The sequence below is a fragment of the Lycium ferocissimum genome, chromosome 1, assembly GCF_029784015.1.
Source record: "Lycium ferocissimum isolate CSIRO_LF1 chromosome 1, AGI_CSIRO_Lferr_CH_V1, whole genome shotgun sequence".
Lineage (NCBI taxonomy): Eukaryota > Viridiplantae > Streptophyta > Magnoliopsida > Solanales > Solanaceae > Lycium > Lycium ferocissimum.
This window is the reverse complement of record NC_081342.1, coordinates 5,357,790-5,374,863: the sequence shown is the minus strand read 5'-3', so window position 1 is coordinate 5,374,863 and position 17,074 is coordinate 5,357,790. Positions and strand designations below refer to the sequence as shown.

Below are 17,074 nucleotides of genomic sequence, written 5' to 3'. Positions count from 1 at the left end.
TAACAAAGATGCTCTTGGATAATCCAGTACTCATCGGTAAAACATTATTGGACAAACAATAATAAACTTTGATGTAAAATAAAATTATAGGTTTTCTGAAGGACTGTATTAATGATGTTCGTTGCTTCTTGGTAACATAGCTCTTGGTCTCTCTCTCTTCACAGTCTGAAAAGGTCAAGGGCAGACTTACCAAGTGGCCTGGACGTAAACTTAGCGATGTAATCACTTACAGTAAATTCTTTATATACAAGGGGATTTTGTTCTGATATGAGCTCCTTGATTGGACCATAGATCTTTGGAGGTGCAAAAGCACCAGTGAAGAAGCATGCCACTGACATTCTTGGTCCTACTTGGTTCGCTAAAACTCTGTGATTAGCACTCACAAACTTGTCATTTGATAGGATCTGTTACAAAACCAAACAGAAATAAGTCTGCCGATTTTGTTTAAATTGAAAATAAATGAGACTAAAAAGTTGTTGTTTCCGTTACAAACCTGAAGTGTCTAGCCAATATTTACAACCAAGCCTTGTGTTATTGGTTCAACATCTATCCATTGGTTATTGTGCAGGACTTGAAGGCCACCAATTTGATCTTGAAGAAGAATGGTAAGGAAAGAAGGATCTGTATGGTTTGCGGCACCAAGAGTTAGCTCTGGCTGTGGGCATGCTGGATAATAATGGCATACTACTGATTTTCCTTTAGCGCATTCCATCTCTTTCAAGTGATCTGGTTTTAGCCCGAGCGCTTCTGATAGTATGCTGAATATAGATTCTCCCAGCTTAGTGACATGATTTATATACTCAACGGATGCACTCCTGGATATTAGGAAAAGATTAAAGGTGTAATCAAGCCTAATAACTGTATCATTTACTGATGTAAGTATAGTAGCCTAGTTTCGAGAATTCCTTTTTGTTATGGAGACTTCCTTTTGATGACCCTGTGGGCAGCTTTTGTACTAACATAGTTTCTACATGCTCTTGTTGCAGGTTTCCACAATGTGAGACCAATCAGCATGTGTTTATTGCTAGTGAGGCTGCTACAAGCTTGTGAAATAAATTTGGTAGACCTTTAGGAATACCACATGCTAATGAACCTATTATTTCTGCTTTCAGGAAATATGGTGGGAAGTGAAGACCAACAACAGAGTTAACAAAATGGTGCAGCAAATAGCCCCTATTCTAATCTGCTGGGAGATCTGGAAACAAAGAAGTGCATGTAGATAAGAACCCAAAAGAATTTTCAGTACTCAAGCATGGAGTATCAAGGACTGTGGACTATCAAATTTGTAATTTCAAAGCTTGGTCCTAGACTGAATACCACCAAGCGGCCTTCTACTTGTGCGCTGATAGAATAGTTGAAACCATTACAAATATGGAAGCATGTACTTTGGGACAAACCTCAGCATGGGACTATCAAAGTTAATACAGATGGAAGTTTTCTCAAGAACAGTGGCAAAGCAGGCATTGCAAGGGACTGGAATGGAGATATCATCGTGGCATTTCCAAAATCAGTCCAATGCAATGGTAATAACATGGCATAAGATTTAGCAGCAGAGTACGGAGGGAAATGGTGCAATCTACAAGGATACACTAATTTCAATGTTGAACTAGACTCACTGGTGATAGTTAGCATGTTAACTGGAAAGGAGACCAACAATCTAAAGCTCAAATAAATGACCGACAGAAACATCAAGGTTCTCGAACATGCCAATGTCAACATTATCCACAACTTTAGAGAAAGCAACTAGGTAGCCAACTGCCGAGCCAAACTAGCCAACAACATGAACCACAACAAGATGTATTATACTCTTGAAGAACTGTTGGGTCCATCCCTTATTTTAGGGAAGAAAACACTTCCCTTGTTTTGAGGAAGAAAACACTTCCCTTGTTTTAAGGAAGAAAACATCTTCCTTGTATTTGGCAAATTGTCAAGTGCTTGCTTGAGTCACCAATGACATCAATAGGTTCATCTCACACCTATAAATAGGGAAGCTTTCTCATTTGCTAAACACACCAAATTGAAGAAGACAACTGTAACACCCCGCATCTTGGAACTATGTCTAAGCTCATATCATTAGAGTTCTAGTGGAAACATTTAAGGTTTGACGTTTTGCGAAAATGGTTCATGGGCCTATTTCGGAAGTGATAACTCCTTGATCGGTTTGGAATTTGGGAAGGTACTATCAATGAAGTTGTAGTATGCAGAAATACCTTTCTAACGATATAAGGACCAAGCCAATCAGAGATCGGAGCAAGGAGATATGATCGTCTCAATATGGCTAATAGTAAGGCACTTGAAATCCTATAGAATCGGCTAAGTTTTCGATACGTCTGCCTTCCAGTCAACTTTAGTGAAAATCCGTTGGGAATTTGAGAAAACTTCCTCAATGAAAGTTGTAGCCCTTTGAAATATCTTTCCAACGGTATCTTACGGGGGTCAAACGGACATCTGTGCAAAAAGTTATGCCCATTTTACTGAAGCCTATTCGCTGGAAATTTTGCCCGGCGTAACGGTGACGTTACGGGCCGTAACATGAGTTACGGGACCGTAACAGTGGGCCGTAACACGTCAAAAATTTCCAGAACCTCACTGGAAATTTTCACCAAGATACGGTACCAAGATACGGTCCGTATCTCGTGTTACGGGACCGTAACAGTGACCGTATCTTGGTCCGTATATACGTTTCGGGTCACTGACTTCGGGAGGCCATAACCCTATCATAAATTGGGAATTTGGGAAAACTCAAAGAACGAAAGTTTTAGATAATTGAAAAACCTTTCCAACCATAGGTCGTGGGTTCATAGGCGCGTCGGGATAGGGAGATATAGACGTTTTAAGACGGATAGGTCTCAACCCGTTTTCAAGTTGGTCAACCCATTTTCCCCTTAGTATTTAAGGAAATGAAAACCTAGCAGCCTCCATTTCCCTCAAATTTCAGATTTTTAGAGAGAGGAAGTGAGAGAGAGGAGAGCTAGAGAGAGAAAGTAGGAAATCAACCAAGTTTAAGGCCAAATCCGAAGCTCGTGAAGGATAAAGTGTAGTACAAGTTGTTGCCGTCATTTTAAGCTAAAGATCGGACTTGGGGGTGTTGATTTCGTGGTGACTACCCAAAAAGGTAATGTTTCTACTCCCTAATCAATTGTAGTTGTGAATTGATGAACTCTTGGGAGAATAATAATTGGTTTGTTGAAAAGAATCATATGAACTATGCTAGAGTTGTTGGATTGTTGACTTGGAATTGTTATATTCATATGGGTGATGAAGAATGATGTTAATTACATCTAATTGAGATTTTAGAATTTGCTAGAAGTAATAGAATGGGGATTTGGTGAAGAAAACACCATTAATGAGGGTTGTGAGTTTCATGTCCACCAAGTGTTTGATAAAATGCTTAGATGAACAAAGCATGGATATTGTTGCTAACATAGAATCCCTATGACATGTACTGCTATAGATTAAAGTTGAAGGGATTGGAGGACATTGTGATACGCTCAAAAGCAGGAAGTTAAGGTATGTAGAACTTTCACCCACATGTGGGAATCTCTACGTTCTTCCCCATGATCCGTTTCTTAAAATCCATGAAGTTCAAATCCTAGGGCATTAAACCCAACATATTGGTAGCCCGTAATTATGTATGTATGTACATGAATTTTGTATCTATGTTCGTTATTGTATTCCTAATCCTCCATTACGGATATTAGGAATCCTAGCCAAATCCATGAATCATGAATTCTTCCTCATGTGTTCTCATTATGTTTATATGAAACTTTATGATTTCATCCAGGAAGTTACAAGCATGTTTTGAAGTCAAGTATATATACATGATTATGAACTATTGTTATTACTCATGCATCAAAAACATGTTTTGCAAGATTATGACAAGTTATCTTATGAAACTATATTTACAAGTTATGATTTATGAAAACCATGTACAAGCAAGTTATGATTCATGAAAACCATGTACAAGCAAGTTATGATCATGAATACCATGTACAAGCAAGTTACGATTCATGATATACCATGGGCGACAAGTGCCACTATTTTACATGTTCATGTTTTGGGAGTTGCATTAATTACCGAGGAGGGCTTCGAGATGGCACGAAACTACGTAGCCACCGTAGGATGAGGATCGCTCCACCCATGTCCTGGACGATCTCTCTAATGTTGGATCCTTTCATATTTTATTAAATCTCATGTTCCACGGCAAGGACCGAGTGTTCGCTGGCGGGACGCAAGCACCTGACCATGGATCGGTTATAAGTTATTGCTCTCCCTACTTATGATATTTTTACCATGTTTTATATATATATGTATACACTCATGTTCATGTCCGGGTTTTCGATTTCGGTTCTTATCATATTATTTCACGTCCCATGTTATTTCATTCAGTTGCTTTACATACCGGTACATTCAATGTGCCGACGTCCCCTTTATCGCCGGGGGCCTGCATTTCACGATGCGGTACGATATACAGACGATACATACGCTCGATAGGACAACATCCGTATCAGCTTATTGGTGAGCCCCATCTCATTCGGGGTTTAGTCAACTTTTGTTTTTATGGTTCGTTATGCATCTAAGGTATTCTGGGGGCCTTGTCCCGTAAGCATGTTTTCCGGTCGGACTCATGATAGAGGTTTCATAGACTAGACAAGTCGGTTATGTTATGTCGGACATCGAGGAATCGTATAGCCATTTTTGGCTCATTCATGTTATTTCCGCACTCATGTTTAAACAAGTATTTTGTTAAGTATTATGACTCACCATGTTTTATAAAGGCTCATCATGCATTCACGTTATATTCCGCTTATGTTATGTATCATAATAATTCGACAAGCCATGTGGTTCGCTCGGTCGCGTGCGGTCGAGCACCGAGTGCCGTGTTACGTCCGAGCCATGGTTCGGGCGTGACAAAACTTGGTATCGAGCCTAGGTTCGAAGTCTTTAGGGAGTCTATGAAACCGTGTCCGGTGGGGTCATTTTTATATGTGTGAGGCCCCATACATATAAACGTTGACCACCAAGACATTCAGATTTGTCTCATTTCTTTCCACTTTCTAGATCGTGCCGTGAAGCTTAAAGCAATAAGTAACTTCTCTTTATCTCGAATTACGTACGTTTCGAATGCGCGAGGGAGATGAACGGGTAATTCAAGGTCCAAGTAAGGATGTTTACCCATGGGGGTACAATTATGCAATACTTACGGTAACGAATGAGACTTGAAGTGCTATTGAAAGTGGAATACAATGTAAGTTGCCCGAGAAGGGGTGTAGTGGAATGAATGGTATGTTGAATGAAAATAATGTCCTTGAGCATGGAATACAACGGGAGAGGATATTAGAGAAATTAGAAAAAGGAGCCAAGTCAACAAGAAAAAGGTAAATTATGGAGCATCTCAAGGAAGAGGTGGCGGGCGGTTTTCTATCGGAGGTCATTAGGACCCGCTCCATCCCGCGATTCTGATTGAAAGGAAAATAAACGAGGAAAGTGTAACAGGTACAGTTTGATTTGGACATATGAGGTAAGTTCATAATTTTTATCGTGTTGAAATTGGGAGCCCTGTGTGGCTATGATATGATATGATATATATATGTATATATATATGCGCGCTTGTGAGGCATTGTTGGTATTTCTGGTGTTTTGGGATAGTAAGAAATACAAAGGAAACTACAAAATTTTTCCTAGAAATAGAAGGAGAATGAGATATAAGTTCGTAATATGTACGGAAAAGCCATGTCAACGGTAATGATAAGATTTGACTAAGTTATGATTACGGATGACTTTGAGAAATAAGATTTGATTCCCTATTCGGATGAAAACCTTGAGTGGGTGACGGTTCGGATATATCCGAATGTGTATTGGAAAACAAGGGCTTAATTTAAGTTCGAGTAGAGTGATTAGTAGAAGAAGAAATCGGCTAAAGCGTAAGGGAGCAACCTATAGAAGAATAGCCTTTAAGAGTTTTCAAAGAGGTTGTCTAAGAATTACAAGTGTGAGCGAGAGTTAAGTCGTTAAGATAGAGTATGCCGTTTACGAATACGATAGCAACCCGTTCATGTAAGTAAATTTAGTTCTTTTCTCCATGAGAAATTGGTCGGATGTGAGTCAAAAAAAAAAAAAAAAAAGTCGGTGTTGTAGAGTACAAAGGAATTGCGAAGGTACGGAATGTTAATTGGATCCCGTCAAAAAGAGAAGAATTTGTAAGTATAAGACGTTAGCCTTGGTCTAAGCGGGGAGATACATAAATCTCCGATAAGTCCGGTGAGATAATTGAAGACCGAAAGGTTAGTATGAGATATGAAGAACCTTAATTCGGTTAGGTTGGCATAATGAGATAGCCTCATAGGGAATATGCCTAACTTCGAAGTGAGTAGAATGATCGTCAAACGGATCGTGTCAAGTTCAATTACTATCGATTAGGCGATCACGAAAAAGCTATAAGATCATGCCCGATTATGTGTGTCATAAGGGCAGTGCCATTACCAAGACTCTAATCTTTAAGGTGCTCGTGAAAGACTTAGCGCACCACCGTACTATGAGTATTTTAAAGTATCTCAAAAATAAAAAAATAAAAATCAAGTATGGGAAGTACGGCCTCATGATTTAGGCGACAAGAGAACTAAGGTGAAAGAAGTTCACTTCTTATCCAAGCTAGGAATTTGACTTTCAAACTAAAGTGGGTGGAGTTATTGCCCGAACATGGCATTCTGCTTAGTTATTGAAGTTAAGAGAAGCCGGTTGGTGATTCCTACTTTGCGTGATGAAAGAGAGGATTCACGAATAGAAAGCCTTAGCTTTTGAGCGGGAGGAGATAATGGTACCTTGAGATATCAAGGCGGATTATGCGTTTCGGATGTAGATGGACTCGAGAACTATTTATGTCGAAGCTCACCATTCTAGGTCTACCTCGTTCAACTAGGAGGCATGATTTAATTTGGGTGGTTGTGGATAGACTTACGAAGTCGGCACACTTTTGCCGTCAAAAACTACGATTCGGCGGAAGATTATGCCAAAGTTTGTACGTTAATGAGATCGTCGGTTGCATGGGACACCGATGTCCATTATTTCGGACCGTGGTGCTCGGTTCACGGCGAACTTACGGAAATCCTTTCGAGAAAGGATTAGGTACCAAGGTGAACCTCGGCACGACTTTTCATCCACGAAACAGATGGCCGGGCGAGAGCGTACTATTCGGACTACGGAGGATATGTTGAGAGCATGTGCCTTGGATTTCAAAGGTAATTGGGATGATCACTTGCCTCTTATCGAGTTCTCCTATAATAACGGTTATCATGCTAGCATTGGGATGGCACCATTTGAAGCTGCGCGCGGCGAAGGTGCGGATCACGATTGGTTGGTTCGAGGTAGGTGAACGAGTTGTTAGGACCGATTTGGTTTATCGAGGCTATGGAGAAAGTCAAGTTAATACGGGAGCGTTTAAAAACGGCTCAAAGTCGCCATAAGTCTTATACGGATGTGAGACGAAGGGATTTAGAATTTTCGATTGATGATTGGGTGTTCCTTAAAGTCTACTTTTTATGAAAGGTGTTATGAGATTTGGCAAGAAAGGAAGCTAAGTCCTAGATATATTGGACCTTACTGAATTCTACGAAAGGTCGGTCTAGTGGCTTATGAACTTGAGTTGCCACAAGACTTGGGCTGTTTGTACATCCCGTATTTCATGTGTCCATGTTGAGGAAATGTGTAGGAGACCCATCGTTGGTTGTTCTGTTGATACTATAACGATTAAGGATGGTTTGACTTATGAAAGAGATCCCCGTAGCCATTCTTGACCGTCAAGTTCGCAAGTTGAGAACTAAGGAAGTAGCCTCGATAAAAGTCTTATGGAGGAGCCGAGAAGGTTGAAGAGGCTACATGGGAAAGCCCGAAGAAGACATGAAATCCGGATATCCCTACTTGTTTGAAGAGCGAGCAAATAAACTTCAAGGTAAATACTTTTAGTATTCATGTCATGTCCACTTATGTATTCGTACCTCTCGTTTCACGTTCAAGTTCATGTTCATGTCTTCGCTATTCATGTCTCATGTTCGGGCAACGATGTTTTCATGAAACTATGTCATATCGCCTTTTCATGCCCCATGTCATATTATGTCTCATGTTCCACGCTCATGTCATCTATCCGGTGCCCATGTTCATGCCTCGATATTCATGTTTTCATATAACCATGTTATGTTAGTTCGATCTCCATGTTTCATGTTATGTTCCCTTCGTATTTTTATGTAGTCAAGCCATGTCCAACCATATTCTTAACCATGACCCATCATTCGAGGACGAATGATCCCAAGGGGATATTGTAACACCCCGCATCTTGGAACTATGTCTAAGCTCATATCATTAGAGTTAGTGGAAACATTTAAGGTTTGACGTTTTGCGAAAATGGTTCATGGGCCTATTTCGGGCAGACGATAACTCCTTGATCGGTTTGGAATTTGGGAAGGTACTATCAATGAAGTTGTAGTATGCAGAAATACCTTTCTAACGATATAAGGACCAAGCCAATCAGAGATCGGAGCAAGGAGATATGATCGTCTCAATATGGCTAATAGTAAGGCACTTGAAATCCTATAGAATCGGCTAAGTTTTCGATACGTCGCCTTCCAGTCAACTTTAGTGAAAATCCGTTGGGAATTTGAGAAAACTTCCTCAATGAAAGTTGTAGCCCTTTGAAATATCTTTCCAACGGTATCTTACGGGGTCAAACGGACATCTGTGCAAAAAGTTATGCCCATTTTACTGAAGCCTATTCGCTGGAAATTTTGCCCGGCGTAACGGTGACGTTACGGCCGTAACATGAGTTACGGGACCGTAACAGTGGGCCGTAACACGTCAAAAATTTCCAGAACCTCACTGAAATTTTCACCAAGATACGGTACCAAGATACGGTCCGTATCTCGTGTTACGGGACCGTAACAGTGACCGTATCTTGGTCCGTATATACGTTTCGGGTCACCTGACTTCGGAGGCCATAACCCTATCATAAATTGGGAATTTGGGAAAACTCAAAGAACGAAAGTTTTAGATAATTGAAAAACCTTTCCAACCATAGGTCGTGGGTTCATAGGCGACGTCGGGATAGGGAGATATAGACGTTTTAAGACAGATAGGTCTCAACCCGTTTTCAAGTTGGGTCAACCCATTTTCCCCTTAGTATTTAAGGAAATGAAAACCTAGCAGCCTCCATTTCCCTCAAATTTCAGATTTTTAGAGAGAGAGTGAGAGAGAGGAGAGCTAGAGAGAGAAAGTAGGAAATCAACCAAGTTTAAGGCCCCAAATCCCGAAGCTCGTGAAGGATAAAAGTGTAGTACAAGTTGTTGCCGTCATTTTAAGCTAAAGATCGGACTTGGGGTGTTGATTTCGTGGTGACTACCCAAAAAGGTAATGTTTCTACTCCCCTAATCAATTGTAGTTGTGAATTGATGAACTCTTGGGAGAATAATAATTGGTTTGTTGAAAAGAATCATATGAACTATGCTAGAGTTGTTGGATTGTTGACTTGGAATTGTTATATTCATATGGGTGATGAAGAATGATGTTAATTACATCTAATTGAGATTTTAGAATTTGCTAGAAGTAATAGAATGGGGATTTGGTGAAGAAAACACCATTAATGAGGGTTGTGGAGTTTCATGTCCACCAGTGTTTGATAAAATGCTTAGATGAACAAAGCATGGATATTGTTGCTAACATAGAATCCCTATGACATGTCTTGCTATAGATTAAAGTTGAAGGGATTGGAGGACATTGTGATACGCTCAAAAGCAGGAAGTTAAGGTATGTAGAACTTTCACCCACGTGGGAATCTCACGTTCTTCCCATGATCCGTTTCTTAAAATCCATGAAGTTCAAATCCAGGGCATTAAACCCAACATATTGGTAGCCCGTAATTATGTATGTATGTACATGAATTTTGTATCTATGTTCGTTATTGTATTCCTAATCCTCCATTACGGATATTAGGAATCCTAGCCAAATCCATGAATCATGAATTCTTCCTCATTGTGTTCTCGTTATGTTTATATGAAACTTTATGATTTCATCCAGGAAGTTACAAGCATGTTTTGAAGTCAAGTATATATACATGATTATGAACTATTGTTATTACTCGCATCAAAAACATGTTTTGCAAGATTATGACAAGTTATCTTATGAAACTATATTTACAAGTTATGATTTATGAAAACCATGTACAAGCAAGTTATGATTCATGAAAACCATGTACAAGCAAGTTATGATCATGAATACCATGTACAAGCAAGTTACGATTCATGATATACCATGGGCGACAAGTGCCACTATTTTACATGTTCATGTTTTGGGAGTTGCATTAATTACGAGAGGGCTTCGGATAGCACTCGAAACTACGTAGCCACCGTAGGATGAGGATCGCTCCACCCGTATCTGGACGATCTCTCATAATGACCGGATCCTTTCATATTTTATTAAATCTCATGTTCCCCGGCAAGGAGGCGAGTGTTCGCGGCGGAGACGCAAGCACCGGACCATGGATCGGTTATAAGTTATTGCTCTCCTACTTATGATATTTTTACCATGTTTTATATATATATGTATACACTCGTGTTCATGTCCAGGTTTTCGGTTTCGTTCTTATCATATTATTTCACGTCCCATGTTATTTCATTCGGTTGCTTTACATACGTAAGTACATTCGATGTGCGCGTCCCCTTTATCGCCGGAACTGCGCATTTCACGATGCGAACCGCTGATATCGTGACGATACATCTGTGCTCGATGGGAACATCCGTATCGGCTTATTGGTGAGCCCCATCTCATTCGGGGTTTAGTCAACTTTTGTTTTTATGGTTCGTTATGCATCTAAGGTATCTTTGGGGCCTTGTCCCCGATAAGCATGTTTTCCGGTCGACTCATGATAGAGGTTTCATAGACTAGACAAGTCGGTTATGTTATGTCGGACATCAGGAATCGTATAGCCATTTTGGCTCATTCATGTTATTTCCGCACTCATGTTTAAACAAGTATTTTGTTAAGTATTATGACTCACCATGTTTTATAAAGGCTCATCGTGCATTCACGTTATATTCCGCTTATGTTATGTATCATAATAATTCGACCGAAGCCATGTGGTTCGCTCGGTCACACGTACGATAAAAAGACAAGTGCCGTGTTACGTCCAGGCCATGGTTCGGGGCGTGACAACAACACATCCCAAAGAGAGAAAAATCTAAGAGAAATACTCTTAGTGAAAGGCCTAAGTAAGAGAAGGTCTTTGAGAGAATTTTGTGTGGTAAAATTCTTGAGTGTCATTGGGATTGGGGTTGTGAGGTTGAGTGTTGTAAACACTTGTAATATTTCTTCTTTAATAAGATACGCAAAGAAGAACGTGGACGTAGCTCTCACATTGAGGGTGAACCACTATAAATCTCTGTGTGTTATTTATTCTTCGCTACATCACGGCGTAAGTAGGTTTCTGTCTAAGGAGATTGGTATTTAAGTGGTCGGTGCGCGACCCTCCAATCTTTCCAGAATCGCTTACAAAAGTCGGATTTGGGATTTTAAATCCTAACAAGCGAGTATCGAGCAACGAGGTTGTGTTGTGATTTAGAAACGATGGGAGCGAAGATGGTACGACGCACGGCATCGGTAAATTCGATGGTACGATTTTGCATTCGGAGAATGCAAATTGAAGATTATTTATATGGCGAGAAAACTTCATGAACCTCGAGTCCAAAACCGATGAGGAGATGAAGCAGCGATTGGGATCTCTTAAACCCGGACAAGTTTTGGGAGTCATTCGGCTGACGCTGTCAAAGAACGTTGCTCACAACGTGGCAAAGGAGAAGACCACCGCAGATATAATGAAGGTATTGTCTGATATGTATGAGAAACCTTCGGCAAATAATAAGGTATTTCTCATGAAGAAACTATTTCATCTAAAGATGATGGAAAATGCTCGTATTTGCTACACGCGTAAATGAATTCAATACCATTGTAAATCAATTGTCATCGGTAAAAATTGATTTTGATGATGAAGTGCAAGCTCTAATTTTGTTGGCATCCCTACCAAATAGTGGAGGAGCCAATGAGAGCGACGGTTAGTAATTACGCGTCGGCGGTAACAAACTAAAGTTCAACGATGTTAGGGATCGTATCCTTCAAGGAGTGCAGACGGTTCGGGAGAGGCATCGACGAGTTACGCTTTTAATGTTGAAAACGAAGCGTAAATTTGAGAAACTACAACCGAAATAGGCGGATCGAAGTCAAGGAATGGCGGGGGTCAATCCGGACCGGGACGAACACATGAGTGTTGGAGCTTGTGGAAAACCAGTCACTTCAAGAAAAAGCTCAGGGGCGCCAAAGAAGGAGGACGAGGGGGGCCGGAATCAACGCGCTACGGAAGACATTGCGTGCGTTGTTGCTATCGGTTGTACCCGATAGACTCTTGGGTGCTTACTCGGGACGTCCTTTCATACCACCCCACATCATGATATAATGACAAACTACGTGGGCCCAGGAATCTCGGCAAAGTTTATTTAGCCGATGGAGAGCCGCTAGACGTTGTTGGCACGGAGACATTAATTTGAAGATGTCAAATGGATCCTCGTGGAAGATTACAAAAGTTAGACATGTTCCAAAGTGCCGATGCGAAACCTCGATCTCGCAGTCGGCTTGATGATGAGGGATATGATCTCAATTTTGGTAATGGGTCTTGGAAAGGTGGCGAAAGGTGCTATGGTAGTTGGCCGAGGAAAAGAAGATTGGCACTCTACATGACGACTAGCATTGTCATGATATCTTTGTGGTTGACAACACAAAGAAGACGGTTGTGGCATTGTCATTTTGAGACATATCAACCGAGAAGGGATAGTGTTGGTGACAAATGGCTTAATTCGGAGGCCCGAACGGTGGACCTTCATACGTGTGAGCCGCATTCTCGGAAAACAAAAACGAGTAAGCTTCTCAAATGCGGGCGAGGAGTTGAAGGTCGAAAAAGGCATTTTGGAATGGTGCACACGGACGTGTGGGGACCTACCACCTCTCTTGGAGGATCACACTACTACGTGACCTTCATTGATGATTCAACCAGGAAGGTGTGGGTTTATTTTATGAAAAATAAATCCGATGTGTTTAGTGTATTCAAAAGATGGAAAGCCATGGTCGAGAATGAAACAAACCTCAAGTTGAAGTGTTTGAGGTCCGACAACGGCGGAGAATACATTGATGGTGATTTCAAACGGTATTGTGCCGATAATGGAATCAAGATGATGAAGACTATTCTGGGAACGCCGCAACAAAATGGAGTAGCCGAAAGAATGAACCGAACGTTGAACGAGCGTGCTCGAGTATGAGAATACACTCGGGGATCGCCCAAGACATTCGGGCAGATGCGGTCAATACCGCGGCCTTCTTAATTAACCGAGGACCGTCGGTTCCCTTGGAGTTCGAATTCGGAAGAAGTCCGGGTGGCAAGAAGGTAAATCTTTCATTTCGAAAGTGTTCACGCTTATCATATGTTCATAATGATGATACGGCTGAAGCAAAGCTTGATCCAAAATCAAAGAAGTGTTACTTTATTGGTGGTGACACCGAGCTTGGTTATCGATTTTGGGATGAACAAAATCGGAAGATCATCCGAAGAATGTTATCTTCAATGAAGAGGTACCGTACAAAGACAAGTTGCAAAAAAATTCAGAATGTCGGGGACAAGGAATCGGAAATAGTCGATTTGAGGGACTTTCCGACACACCGAGCCGCGACGGTACAACCGAGGCAAGAGGAACAAATAATCCGAGAAGGTATCGATGAAAGTGTCGATTCCGAAACAAATCAACGTACGCCAATCACGAGAGCTGCGTAGATCATCCGGGATCGGAAGCCGATTCACAGTACTCTCCATCCCTCAACTACATTCTACTCACCGATAAAGTGAGCGGAATGTTATGAAGAAGCAAACAATGCAAGTCGATGAATCGACTAAGTGGGAGCCGGCAATGAAAGATGAGATGGACTTCCTATCGGCAAATCATACATGGGAATTAGCCGAATTGCCAAAGGATAAGAAAGGGCATTGCAAAACAAATGGGTTTATCGGATAAAGGAAGAACCCAATGGAAGAAGGCATTATAAAGCAAGGTAATTTGGTTGCAAAGGATTTCAACAGAAAGAGGGCATCAAACGCTCACAAGAAGAATATGTGAGGAAAGTTATCAAAAAGTTCAACATGCATGATGCCAAGTTACCAAGACTTTCTTCGGAGACTTTCGGTTGTCAAAGGATCGGTCGTCGACAACCGAGGATGAGAAGAAGCAGATGGACAAGATACCGGACATTGCACATGCGATTGGGAGTTGTCGGCCGATTTATGAGCAATCTGAAAAAGCAACAGGGAGGTGAAGTGGATATTCGTATATCCGAAAGGTAGCTCGAGTTCGGCTTCCGTATTTCCGAAAATCGAAACAGGATTGCAAGGTTATGTTAATGCGACAACGGTGGTGATGTTGACAACCGAAGCCGTGTTCGACTCGGTTGGCTCCGCACGAAGTATGAAACTAGGAAAGAGGCCGCATCGATCAAAGTGTGAAGACAAATTAAAATTAGTCTTCAAGTGGGAGATTTGTTGGGTCCATCCTTATTTTAGGGAAGAAAACACTTCCCTTGTTTTGAGGAAGAAAACACTTCCCTTGTTTTAAGGAAGAAAACATCTTCCTTGTATTTGGCAAATTGTCAAGTGCTTGCTTGAGTCACCAATGACATCAATAGGTTCATCTCACACCTATAAATAGGGAAGCTTTCTCATTTGCTAAACACACCAAATTGAAGAAGACAACACATCCCAAAGAGAAAAATCTAAGAGAAATACTCTTAGTGAAAGGCCTAAGTAAGAGAAGGTCTTTGAGAGAATTTTGTGTGGTAAAATTCTTGAGTGTCATTGGGATTGGGGTTGTGAGGTTGAGTGTTGTAAACACTTGTAATATTTCTTCTTTAATAAGATCTCAGCAAAGCAACGTGGACGTAGCTCTCACATTGAGGGTGCGAACCACTATAAATCTGTGTGTGTTATTTATTCTTCGCTTACATCACGGCGTAAGTAGGTTCTGTCTAAGGAGATTGGTATTTAAGTGGTCCAGCTGTGACCCTCCAATCTTTCCTGGGAATCTGCTTACAAAAGTCGGATTTGGGATTTTAAATCCTAACAAGAACTCCTTAAATGCTAAGGACCATATCAACTAGATAATGGCAAATGACGAGTCTTAGGACTAGGTATGACAAAAGCCAATTTTTTTGTCAGTTGATTGAATATTTTTTGCAGGCAGGAAGGTATTAGGTATCTGTTAACTCCTTCCTTTTTTGGGTGATTGCATCACAAGTTCTCTGGTATATAGAGTGGTCTAGTCCCCCTCATTCTTCTAGTAATACAACACTGCCCAAACTTCTAATGGGTAAAACTTATTAAATAAAGAAGTATACTCTGAAAAATCAAAGGCACGAATTTAAGACTTAAGCAGCTCCATAGGAATAGATACTTACCTACAAACTGCTGGTATTTCTTCAGGTTCAATATGACCAGAAACTACCATAGAAATGTTCAGTGTATCCCTCCAGTTTGCAGTTTTTGATTGATAAAGATCGAAGTTGCTCTCATAACTAACTCTTCTCGTTGTTCTATCACGCGAATAGTACTCTTTCTTTAGTTCAACATCTTGTTCATGAAATTTACGAATAACATCGATCATTCCTTCCAAAACACTTGGAGGAACCCCATGATTTATCAGTTGGAAAAATCCCCACTTCTCCGATGCTTCCTTTATTTCATCAACAACCTTCTTACGATGATCCTGAACTTCTATGCCACTGAGATCAATGATTGGACAATGTAGAGTTGACTTACCCTGAGTCAACTCTTCAACAAGTTCATCAGGTGGCCTAATGAAAATTCTTGGTATGTTCACTATCCCAGCATCAACTAGTCCCTTAACACCAGATTTTGTATCATCAAAAGCCTTTATCTCCTTGGATCGATCATAATCCATTGCTAATTCAGCTTGAGACTCTTCAGTGCTTGACATATTTGTTCTTAATTTCAAGAAGGATGAGTTCCTTGAGCAAGTAATATGTTAGTTAAAGTCAACTAGTGCTCAATATGTTATGGTCCTTTGTGAATCAATATTCAAAAGAAACACCTTATTTTAATTAGTTTGAAGTTAACACAGTGCAGATCTCGAGTAGAGCTTTAGCTTTTGTCCCAGTATACTGTAAACTACACTACATATTATTATTTAAATGGGTTTCTTTATGTTGTTTTTTGTAGGGATATAAATTAAAGAAGTTGGGAATCACAGAAAGAGGGGAAAAAACAATATTAACATATAAGGGACAAACTTGTCTATTTTTTAAGTTACAAAAAGGGTTCTGGTACACTAGAATAGGATGTATGTGTCACACCCCTATCAGGAGTATGACGGGCTCCGACCCGAAGGCTGGGAACCACCTGACTTATCCGTTACTTTGAACATTATAAACCATAACTCAAGGAACACCTGCACGCGAGTAAAAGGCCCAACATAGAAATATCCGATCATTCAAAGACATATGTTCATATGCGGACCGACAAGGTCGCCACAACATAACGTATATCATAAAGCCGGCAAGGCTAACAGTAAAGTATCAAGAGCTCAAAATAAAATACGATGAACCGGTGGGGCTATAAAACATCTAACTGTACTCACACATCTACGAGCTTCTACATAGAATACGATGATCATAAGGACAATACCAAATAGTCTGCAGCTCCGAAGTAAGTGGAGTGCTCGTGAGAATCAACTGATAGAGCACCTACGGGTTCCCTGCCTACCTGCGGGCATGAGCGCAGCGTCCACAAGAAGGGACGTCAGTACAAAAAATGTATTGAGTATGTAAGGCATGAATAACAACATAATATAGATATGGAAGGTAACATGGAATAAGAGAGATAACTTGTACATCTGGATGCCTCATCAGGCGGATGTCATGCATGCTCAGCTTTTAAAAAAACTTTTTCTTACATACATATATATAATATCATCATCATAACGTACCC

The 17,074-nt window shown here is 40.6% G+C and overlaps 1 pseudogene; it reads right to left on the bottom strand.

Annotated features, from left to right (window-relative positions):
• On the bottom strand, positions 1-16,225 carry LOC132030771 (deacetoxyvindoline 4-hydroxylase-like; annotated as a pseudogene).
• Between the last annotated feature and the right edge of the window lie 849 nt (positions 16,226-17,074).